Source organism: Bactrocera tryoni, unplaced genomic scaffold (genome assembly GCF_016617805.1).
Source record: "Bactrocera tryoni isolate S06 unplaced genomic scaffold, CSIRO_BtryS06_freeze2 scaffold_293, whole genome shotgun sequence".
NCBI lineage: Eukaryota > Metazoa > Arthropoda > Insecta > Diptera > Tephritidae > Bactrocera > Bactrocera tryoni.
Window position 1 is genome coordinate 1 of NW_024396014.1, and position 12,828 is coordinate 12,828.

Sequence of the window (12,828 nt, forward strand, 5' to 3'; positions counted from 1 at the left end):
AAGTTTTCTAGTTTTCTTTCATACAAAATGATATGCATTTCTTGGAATATCACTAAGAAGTATAACTTCATCCGCGCGTAGGGACTCCACGCACCTTTTTTTATTATTACAGAAAATCAAAATAAGTGTTGCTTCTTGTACACTAATGTTTGAAAAAAGCTCTAAAAATTTACCTGTTAACTGTAAAAGCAAAAGACAAAAGCACATGTTTTCTGGAATCGCTGAGGTTTACTTAGAAATATGATTTTCTTAAAGCTTGCGGGCATAAAGCTATGCATCAGTAAAGCTTTGAAAAGCTTATTTTAATACCAAGCGTATGCTAATTAACAGAATGCGGTAAACGCTAAGCGTATGCTTGTAGAGTTTCGGAAGGCAAACGGAGTGTAGCGTTTTATCAACACTTCAAGCGATATTAGAGAATATAACTACAATTTAACATTTCCGAGTAAACTTTCTTAATAAGAGGTTTATTTTTGAAGAGTTTCAATTATAGACACCGTACGTTTTCAAAAATAAAGTCCTTTAATATTACTTCCAAATTTAATTTTGTTCCTAATAACAACAATTGCTAAAATCATCGATCCGTTGAGGTTTTCTTTAAAAGGTGATTCCGAAAACTAGTCCAGAAGCACTCTTTCCTAAGTTCGATGCCGACATTAGAAAACAGTTTTCATGTTGATTTAAATTAATTTCATGGTCGGGCAATGAAACATCTGCTCCATAGTCAACGTTTGGAGAATCAGGTTCGTCTTCTCCTGGCGTTAATGCTTTCAGCGGGGGAAACACTTTCCTCTATAATTTACTTTACGGTTACTAGATCGCCTTTGGGGGTTCTACAAGAATATGCTCCGGTCTTGAAACCTTCTGTTAGCATTTTTTTTTGTAGAATTTTCGAGCAATACCTCTGTCGGTAAGCTTATCAAGCTCTTCATACTTGCGCATTTCGGCCTCTTTCTTTTTCCTCTGTCTGCAAATGTGTCTCGCTGCCCTCTTCAACTCTTGGTATCTATCCCATCCCGCACATGTTGTGGTTGATCGTAACGTTGCGAGGTAGGCAGTCTATTTTCTCTCCACTGCGACACAGCACTCCTCATCGTACCAGCTGTTCTTTTGCATTTTCCGAAAACAGTTGCAAATGTACGTAATGAGCTTGAAATGTCGTCCCACAGTTCCCTTATACCGAGTTGTTGACGAGTGCTCTCAGAGAGCAGGAATGCAAGCCGAGTAGAAAATCGTTCGGCTGTCTGTTGTGATTGCAGCTTCTCGATGTCGAACCTTCCTTGTGTTTGTTGACGTGCGTTTTTTGCTGCACAGAGGCGGGTGCGAATCTTGGCTGCAACAAGATAGTGGTCCGAGTCGATGTTAGGACCTCGGAGCGTACGCACACCTAGAACACTGGAGACGTGTCTCCCGTCTATCACAACATGATCGATCTGATTGGTGGCTTTTCGATCCGGAGGCAGCCAGGTAGCTTGATGTATTTTCTTGTGCTGGAATCTAGTACTACAGATAGCCATATTCGGATGAATTCGGAGGCTGAATTTACCGACTGTTGCTCCAAAGATACTTTCTTTGCCCACCCAGGCGTTAAAGTCGCCAAGTACGATTTTGACATCGTGGCGGGGGCAGCTCTCATAGGTGCGCTCCTCATAGAAGACATCTTTGTCACATCGTCCTTCAGTGGGGGTGTGGGCGCAGTTCAGCGATATCATGAGGAATCTCGCTTTGATGCGGATTGTGGCTAGACGTTCGTCCACCGGAGTGAATGATAGTACTCGGCGACGGAGTCTCTCTCCCACCACGAATCTCACACTAAACTTGCGCTCTTTATATGGCCACTGTAGTAAATGCCCAACGACGTACTCGCCTCAGTCCTTGCCCGCCCATCTCATTTCTTTGTCGGCGGTGATGTCAGCCTTTATTTTCTCGAGGACATCCACCAGCTGGGCAGCGGCACCTTCCCAATTAAGGGACCGAACATTTCAGGGGCATGCCCTCAAATCGTAGTACATATTTCCTTTGCCATGGTCGTCATCAAAAGGGTCATCTCTCATCCGAGGTTGGTTGTTATTTTTCATTGGGAAAGCACTTGTCAGCAACTCGGTATGAAGGATCTGTGGAACGACATTTCAAGCTTCTTACATTCAACTGCAAACGAAACCATTAGTTTTCGCAAAATGTAAAAGAATAGCTGATACGATAAGGAGTGCTGTGTCGCAGTGGAGAGAAAACAGACTGCCTACCTCGCAATGTTACAATCGACCAAAACTCGTGCGGGATGGGGTAGATACCAAGAGTGGAAGAGGGAGCAAGACGTATTTGCATACAGAGGCCGAAATGCGTGTGCTTGACAAGCTGGCCGACTGAGGTAATGCTTGAAATGACCACCAGAAGGTTTCAAGACTAGAGCGTATTCTTATGGAACCCGCAGAGGTGATCTAGTGACTTATAGCCAGGGCATACTCAAATTATGGGAGAACACTTCTCCCTTCTACTGAAATGCAATGAAAGCATAAGACCTGGAGATGGTGAACCCGAGGCCCCAATCGATGACGATAGAGCCGACGTCCCATTGCCCGATCATAAAGAAGTTCAAATAGCAATTGCCCATCTGAAGAACAACAAAGCGACGAGCCCCGATGGATTGCCGGCCGAGCCATTCAAACACGGCGGCGAAGAACTAAGAAGGAGCATGCATCACTTTCTTTGTGGAATATGGTCGGAGGAAAGCATGCCCAACGATTGGAATTTAAGTGCGCTCCATTCAGTCAAAAAAAGGGAGACCCCACAATCTGCGCCAAATACCGTGGGGTAAGCCTCCTCAATATACATAGCATACAAGGTTCTATAAAGCATATTGTGTGAAAGATGAAAACTCATCAACAACAAACTGATTGCCCCTATCAGCGTGGCTTCAGTCCTGGAAAATCAACACCTGACCAGATATTCACCATGCGCCAAATCTTGAAAAAGTGAAAATTAAATCGACACGCACCACCACTTCGTCGATTTCAAAGCTGCCTTTGACAGCACGAAAAGAAGCTGCCGGTATCCCCGTAAAACTAATACGGCTGTGTAAACTGACGTTGAGCAACACCAAAAGCTATGTCAGGATGGGGAAGGACCTCTCCAAGCCTTTCGATACCAAATGATTTCAGACATGCCGACTCACTATCGTGCGACTTCTTCAATCTACTCTTGGTGAAAGTAATTCGAGCTGCAGAACTAAATAGAGAAGGTACCATCTTCTATAAGAGTGTACAGTGTGATATTGATATCATCGGCCTCAACACCCGCGCCGTTAGTTCTGCTTTCTCCAGGCCGGACAAGGAAGCACAGAAAATGGGTCTGGCAGTGAACGAGGGCAAGACGAAATATCTCCTGCCATCGAACAAACAGTCGTTGCACTCGCATTTAGCTCCCGCGTCACTATCGACAATCATAACTGCGAAGTCTTAGATAATTTCTACTATCTGTGAACTAGAATTAACACCAATAACAATGTCAGCCTCGAAATACAACGCCGAGTTAGTCTCATCCGAGGCTGTTTGTTATTTTTCATTGGGTGCGTTGTTTTTATGTAGCGGGTACCAAACCAGCGCACAACCCTATGTAGGGGATGTTTCGCCTTCTCACTTTAGCTCGCCTTCAAGCGGATGTTCTTAGGCTACCCAGAGGATACTTGGTTAAAGACCGAAAGTCGTGATCTGCTTGAGCCATATGTAAACGAATCGTTTCTGGCCACTCCCAAGTGAATGGCGAACAGATAACTTTCCTCACTTGCGTGAACTTCTATAAATGACTCCAACCTCCTTCTTCTTACACTGTAACAAACTCGACTATATTCATTATCACACCAAGTTTTTGCTTCAACTGTATTTTTTCTCTTCAGAATATATTATTTTATCAACTCGCGAATTACTTTTTTATCGATTTTTTTAGAATAAGAAAAGGTGCTTCCCTCAAAATAATATAATTTACAAGCTAATAATCTGACAGCTGTCAAATTTTTCGCACCCCTTTTAAAGGTTAAGAAAAATTAAAACTCTGACTGGCCGAGGACTTTCAGTTGACCTTTTATGTTTTATTTACTATATTCATCCATGCCTGGTCACTTTTCGGATAGCTGTCATACAAATCCGGTTTATGACCAAAAAAATTCTTTAATAAAAAAGATTAAGCCTGGATTATAGCCCAAGAAAATACCCCAATATCTGAACGATTTATTGAAATCGAACCTTTATGGCAGATACAGTCATACAGACAAACAAAATCAAGGTGCAAGAATGCAGACTAGAAGATGCTGCAAACAATTGCAAAGTTTACCAATAAGCTTACCCGTTAAGCAATACAATTAGATTAGGGTAAATATATAACAATACGCCAGAATACTTGGCTTATCTATCACGTTGACCTATATAGTGCATAGTACGACATACGAACAAGAAGCTGTCACTTAACCATCCACACATCAAGCTACAACTACGCTTAATTACACAAATTTACACCGCTACACGCACACACACATACATATTGATAGCTACCTTGTGATATGAGATTAAATTAAATGATAAGTTGACACATTACACGACAACTTACAAGACGCTGTTGATACGCGCGAGCGACGCCGATGCTTGTCAGAACACCCGCAACAAAACACAAGAGCCGACGCGCTAAGCAAACACTAACATAGCACAACTACATAACTATATTTAGATACGTATACATGTACATATGCATATGTGCTTAACTGCATTAACGTGATAAATATGCCAGCAACAAAAACAAGGCACTGAGCCGTGGCATGCAAACAAACAAACAAACGGTTGGTGATGATTCATTGAGATTACGCTTTAAATTGAATTCAATACAATTCAAATCAATTGCAGTCAACACAAGTTGCGTACGTTGCACTATTATTGTTGCAATACGAACAACTGCCGTTATGTGTAGTATATGTGCAAGTGCTTGCTATGTATGTATGTATTCAGCTGCGGATTGTAGTAAAATTGCAATTGCAATTAAGCGCATTATTAATTGATAAGCATTTAAATGCCACACGCTGCGCACGCACACATACACACAGTAGTGTGCGCAAATAATGCAGCAATACATTCACACGTTTACTTACCTATTGGTGAGCCTTGCCTATGTGTGTTTGTGTACACAAAACTAAGTGAATTGTTAATGCTATTAAATCAACTGGCCAACAAAGCAAAATTGTTTTGATTACATACAAATACAAAAACAACAAGTTGAATAAAATGTTTTGTAACGTAATTGTGAAATAAGTATTTATACTTGCAACAATTACTTTCACTTTTAACGAGCGCAATATATACAAAACAGGCCGACCAGCAAACGAAAAAATCTAGCGCGAATCGTAATGAAAAAAACCATAAAAGAAAAAACTTTAACTTGGGCTGCACCGAAACTGATATACCCTTCACAGGTGCATTTGTTTTAGTAACTCTGTGTCCAGTTTGTATGGAAGCTTTATGCTATAGTAATCCGATCTAAACAATTTTTTCGGATATTGTATTGTTACCTTAAGCAGTAATCCATGTCAAATTTCGTAAAGAACCCACGTCAAATGTGAAAGTTTTCCATACAAGCCCTTGATTCTGATCAATCAGTTTGTATGGAAGCTTTATGCTATAGTAATCCGATCTGAACAATTTTTTCGGATATTGTATTGTTGCCTTGGAAACTAACTTGTGCCAACTTTTGTGAAGATACATTGTCAAATGTGAAAGTTTTCCATACAATAACTTGATTCCAATCGTTCAGTTTGTATGGCAGCTATATGTTATAGTAGTCCGATATCGGCAATTCTGACAAATGAGCAGCTTCTTGAAGAGAAAATGACGTTTACAAAATTATATCTAAAAACTATATCTTAAAAACTGAGGGACTAGTTCGTATATATACAGACAGACAGACAGACGGACAGACGGATAGGCGGACAGACAGACAGACGGACATGGCTAAATCGACTCAGCTCAACATACTGATCATTTATATATACACTTTATCTTCTTCTATGCTTCCTTCTGGATGTTTCAAACTTCGTGACAAACTTAATATACCCTGTTTAGCGTATAAACAGAAAGAAAGAATAAATTATTATAATAAATTCAACATAATTAAAACAACCTTAGGAACTCTTTATTTAAGTGATCAGCCCGATGAAAACTAAACCTCAAACCATAACACCACTGAGAAAGGAGCACCACTCCTCCTTTGCAGGGTAAAGGTGCTACAGTACGTGAATACTCAGACCTCGAAACAATTGGAAGTGTAAACACATAAGAAGAGGAAACTTTGCTACGCTTTACCAGAGATGCCAAACGTTCTCTTTCGGCGATAAGGACTAGGCCGAGGGCAAAATATATTAAGAAGAGGGTGAAAACAAAAGCGACCTACAAAGCAGCGGTGGAAGTCCACGAAAGACTAAGCTGCAAGACCTGCCGGAGGAAGGAGAAAGAAAGCCAAGCATATTATGCATCGAGTCCGCAATTAAAATCCTCGGATCCGATATTCGCAAACCATATCAAGGAAGGAATTGCAGATAAGTGACAGAGGTCCATTAAAAGTCAAGCAACGGTGTCAGTGAAATAACCGAGGAAAAAGAACGAAGCTGTAATGCTAAACGTCAGCCAAGGTCAAGTCAAACCTTCAACGTCCGGGGCGGCAGCGTCGACCAGCGAGGTAGCCAAGGGGCGTCTAATCGTGGCACTCATCGAGCTGGTGAAATGGTTATCCTATTACTTGTTCAACTCAGATTAGTGTTCGTTTTTAAATAGGAGAGTATATTTAACGGGGCAGCAGGTTGTAGCTTACCTAATTTGACTGCAACGACTTTGGAGATGGCAACCTTTTCTTCATTTGGTGCCAATTCGAGATACTAAGTGCTGCCAGGTCCTTCTCCACCTCATCGGAGTGGAGGTCTTCCTCTGCTTCCAGCGGCGGGTACTGATCGAAGCCAGAGTAAGCTCTTCCATCCGGACAACATGACCTAGCCAGCGTAGCCGGTGTCTCCTGATTTGCTGAACTATGTTAATGTCGCCATACATTTCCTACGGCTTATCGTTCCTTCGACTGCGGGTCCTGCAAAGGACCATACATTCTACATTGGACTCGGAAATTGTAAATAAAACGCAAAATATTTCATTATTCATCAATATTTATTTTCTCGCCTGCAAAGTAATCCGCGCCAGATGTAATACCCTTATGTCTACAATTTTTCCAGACCTCGAAACACTTTTCATAAGTACTTTTTAAGAGGGCCTTCAGCTCCTTTACCGAATTTTGTTTTATCTCTTTGATCGACTAAAAACGGATTCCGGCGCGGCAATTCAAGTTTGGGGAACAAGAAAAGATCACACGAAGCTAAATCTGATGAATACGGTGGTTGATCGATGATTTTCATTGCGTTCTGTTCATAATCGTGGCACGAAGCAAAAAAAGTTTAGCTTTATCAAGACGAGTCGAGCAAGAAAGCGTTTCATACACAAAAATATACCATACCAAAATTATTTCACCAGACTCGCGGGAAATGTCGTCCGGTCGTCCAGAACAAGACTTTGTACCACTCGTAGGCTTGTGTTTTAGATAAAACTGAATCACCGTAAGCCTTTTCCAACAATCGCAATGCTCCTGATTTGGTTAGAAATACAAAATTTGAGAGAAATTCGTTTTTCTATATTTTTATTCATTGTAAAAATCGCAACGGACTACTGAAGTGGTTGATGATCGCTCTCATAATTGGCATAGTAATCAAGGACAGACAGTCCTATCAACTAAGCAAAACACATTTTTTTGAAATATCATTTAACTAGGGAATTTAATTACAATTTCCGGGTATTTTCTTTTCTTAATGTAAATCTTCAGCAAAACCTTTCTCTCGAATACTTCTAAGGCCAACTCATCAGATAATGTGGTTGTACATGCCACAGCAGCATACCTATAACAGGGTAGGTATGATGAGGGACTTCCTATAGAGTTTGGTCTTTGTTCGTCGAGATCAGAGTTTATAAATCAAAAATTGGTGGCTAGAACCATTACTTTCGATAAGAAAACTTTTGTCCTTTTCGCAGCAAATTTGCACTTTTAGGGGCACCTAGCTAATTATATCATATCAGAAGAGCGTTCCAGTAAAAAGCGAAATTCCGTTTCTCTCATTATCCTCTTGGGTCTACAACTATATTCGTGTGAGTTTTTGAATAAGTTCAAAAATTTATTTAAAAAAAACATGCACAATAAATATTCAAAGCATAGTTCACCTTAAGCTGAAGATTTGTGGATTTCAATCAGAAAAAACTACGTCGGATTGGCAGCCAGTGATGAATAAGGCCAATTTTTGATACACTATTCTGATATGAACAGCATTGTGAATATCCAAGACAAATGGTAATTATTTTTAAGATTTTATATAATTAAAAACACCCACCCATGTTTCCGAAATTCAGGACTACACACGTGTCAAGGTTAATTCTTTCGATCAGGAAAAAATCCTAGTCGGCTGAAACCGATTGAAATAGATAGATAGTGTAACAAAAGTCAAAGCAAAAATAATTTATGTTCGGACTGAGATCGAGAAAAGGTAGCCTGGTAGAAATTTAATACAAACTTACATTCTTAGGTCACCGAACAAACAGTTTTTTATTTAGAATATTTGATCTAAGTCTACTTTCAGCTCCTTAAAAACTTATTGCTAAACAACATATAAACGACTGCAAAAGATTTGACCCTCGCGGCTTATAAATGACATGCATAAAACCAGCGAAATAATTTCACATGCAAAGTTAATTAAAATCAATTTGTCAAAATCTGTCAACGCGTTCTTTAACCACAAAGCCACCGACGTTGTACGCTTACTTACTGATTTATTCAATTCCGACACACACACACACACACATACTTTCAGTAATATACGCTACGTGTTGAAGGCATCTTTATGCTGTAGCTTTCCTCGTGGTTGTTGACGGTTTGCTGGCTGATATCCCAGGTCTTGATACATATATATTTAGTGAATGCAGTACTTGGTGAATTATTAAGGCCCTATATGAAATAAGGCCATATCTTGATATATAAAAATTACGTGTCACGTTGTTTGTCCGCGATGGACTCCTAAGCTACTGAACCGATTTTAAGAAAATTTAGCAGACTGTGTCCAGTTCGAATCAACTTAGAAGATAGGATAGTAAAAATATTCATAAATGAAAAATACAGTGAAAGCGCTATTAAATGGGCGCTCTATTAAGCAGACATCATCATTAACCATGCACATTGGCCGGTCCTACAATTAGTTGATGATTATTAAGTACAATCTATTAAGCGGACTGGACAGAAAGGCTGGTAACAAGAAATTGAGAAAGCAGCCTTAAATTCGTTATTTTATCCAATGAAATTTATTTGTATGCACATATTCAAAATTAAATCTCAATTACAATCCCTTGGATTCTTATACCGACAAAAACGCCTTTATTCGTAAATAATATTTTCACTGTATTGAATAGTTTATTATATGAATAATAATATAAAATGTAACTCGTGGCCGGATCCACTAGGTCTTATATATATATAAATTTATGATAAAGACCAAAAATTCAAAATTTATAAAATTAGTAAAATACCAAAAACAAAAATCATTAGTTTCTGTTGCACCGAAACCGGATCTAAACCATTCCTTTGGAGATTGCACAGTTGCTTTCGATAATAAGCCATGCCAAATCTGGCGGAGATATCTCCTCAAATTAAAAAGTTGTCCATACAAGCCCTTGATTCCGCTAGTTCAATTTGTATGGCAGTTACATGCTATGGTAGTCCGATATGGGCGATTCTGACAAATGAGCAGCTTCTTGGAGAGAAAAAGGCATATGTGAAATTTCAGACGCTGAACTAGTTCGCGTATATACAGAGAAATGTACGGTCAGATAGCAGAACATGGCCACATGGACTCAGCTAATGAGGCTAAGCTTTTACAGGATACATGACGGTTTTGGATGTTACAAACTTTTTGAAAACGTAATATACTTTTTTCGAGGTATAAATAGTGTATTAAGTATATATTTGCCTTTTTTGTGACTCTGACTATTGACAGCACTGCCGTTATTATTTACAGCACCGTTGCTGTAAATCTACCTACTGAAAATTAAGTCAGTCGGCTATAAAGTGAAGGATACTGTATAATAGAGCGTGCGACAGCCGAGTCAGTGATACCATAGCATGAAAAACTTTTCAACATCTCCCTTCCGCCACACTCATCAACACTTTACTGTGTGCGCTCATCAAAACAGCAGCGATTACACTATATGTATGTATGTAACTACTGTAAGTCTGCGACGACGAGCAGCGACAGTTATAAATTATGATGTTGTGACACTTTGGTTTTTGCAGCGCTTCCTTCCCCGGCAATTCGATTTCCTTGCCACACTCCGATGTTGTTACAAATACCTAAAGGAGAAAGAGCGTGGAGATGCAGAGATATGTAGAGGAGCTTGTGCTCATCTCTTTACGTTGTTGTTGCTGTTTTGTATACTTGCCAGCTATTTGTTGTAATTTATTGTAATGAAAGCCAATTAAAAAATCAAAAACTTCGCTTCTTCGTGCACTTCATTGGTAGAGTTTCATGTGGTTCAGGTGCTTATGTTGTTATTGTTTGTTTATGAGTGTATTTTGTAGTTGACTTGTTACAGGCAATGATTAAATTAATAGGATTATACGATTATACGTATTAGAGTCAATATCTATAAAGCAAACACTTTTGAAATGAAAGTCACAGTGGATTTTGCTACGTCTGTCTTTTTGTCTCTATGTAGGCGAAATTCGTTCAATTTTTCGAGGAATTGAAATGAAACTTTACATATAGTACGTGTTCTCTACCCAAGAAACTACACATTTGTTAGAGCCATCAATCACTATAAGACTAGCTGCCTTACAAACTGATAGATCAAAACAAATAATACTATGGACAAAAAATAGTAAGACCTTTTACTTTAAATTTCGCATGAAAACCCATTCGTCGAAACTACTTTTTTTAAGTTGACATGACTGTCAATGACACCTGTGCCAAATGTCATTTCAAAATAACCATTGATGTTTATATACGCTCGAAAATTCTACGAAAAGATGCGGCTACTAACAGAAGGTTTCAAGACCGGAGCATACTCTTGTGGAACCCCCAAAGTGGTCTAGTGACCTAGTAATGCTCAAAGCATACAAAAATTATGGAGAGAACACTTCTCCCGCCTACTGAATGGCAGTAACGGCATAACGCCATGAGAAGTCGAAACCGATTCCATAATTGATGACAATGGAGCAGACGTACCATTGACCGAATAGCAATTCCCCACCTGAACAACAACAAAGAGGCGGGGGCCGATGGCCGAGCTATTCAAATACGGCGGCGAAGAACTGATAAGGAGCATGCATCAGTTTCTTTGTAAAATATGGTCGGCCGAAAGTATGCCCAACGATTGGAATTTAAGTGTACTCTACCCAATCCACAAAAAGGGAGACCCCACATTCTGCGCCAAATACCGTGGTATAAACCTCCTCAACATCGCATATAAAGTTCTATCGAGCGTATTGTGTGAAAGATTAAAGCACCCCGTCAACCAACTGATTGGACCTTATCAGTGTAGCTTTAGCCCTGGAAAATCAATAACTGACCAGACATTCATTAAAGGCCAAATTTTGGAAAAGACCCGTGAAAACTGACACCACCTCAATTTCAAAGCTGCTTTTGACAGCACGAAACAGAGTAGCCTTTAATTTAATTTAATTTTAATTTATTATCCCCGCAACAATAATACGGCTGTGTTAACTGACTTTGAGCAATACCAAAAGCTCCGTCAGGATCGGGAAAGAACTCTTCGAGCCGTTTTATACCAAACGACAAAGCAACCTTCTATCGTGTGACTTCTATCGTGTGACACATATCGCTAGAGTTCAACATGTAAGTTTATTCATAAACCATCCAAACGACGTACTGCACAAATTCAGCATGCTGCTGAAAAGTCAGCCAATACAAGCATGTCATTGTCAAGACTTATAGTAAATACCGGAGGTCCGCTTGCAAGTAGAAGGAAACTCCTCTTGGACAGAACAAAATCAATCACATCATTATATGTCAGCAAAATATGTTGAGATTAAACGATAAACATTGAGTGTAACCCAGACATCAGATTCTGTCTGAGGACTGACTAGGACATAAGAGATCTAGGTGGTATGGAAATTAGCCAGATTGATTGATGTTTATATGTTAGCCGAGTGATTTTCACTAGTCGGAATGTCATACAGTTAGGATCGTTTACGCATGAATTGTTTAGGCGAAGATGGCGTTTAACTGTGTTTTAGAGTTAGCTTCTTGTGTGAATGGTGTATGTGTGTAATATGCGTATGGTGCCCAACGCCTGGTCACAAGTCCATAGCAGTATGGAAGTTCAACTGGTAGTAGTTTTGGCTATAAGGTCTGACCGGAGACTTAATTCTGGTACCAAGGGGAGCAAAAGCCCTCGAAGTTCGCTCCAATTTGCTTATGCGGGCTGGCCACTTGGGGAGTATCGTGATGGTTTTGGTTAAAATCTGAAGGCGGGAAGAACTGACGCTTTGTCAGTTGAATGTGAAGTTGTATTGCAAATGGGTGACGGACCCAAGAAACCCGAACCCTGCCAATGTGGTTGGTGTGTCCATTCCATACTGCCAAATTGGTACTGAAAAATGCCAGGCATTTTCAGGGCGCTGATCAACGCATGATTTGATCCGCAAGGCTTTTGAGCGCCGTGTGGTAAGACTGTAGTCAGCAGGTATGTTAAACACACT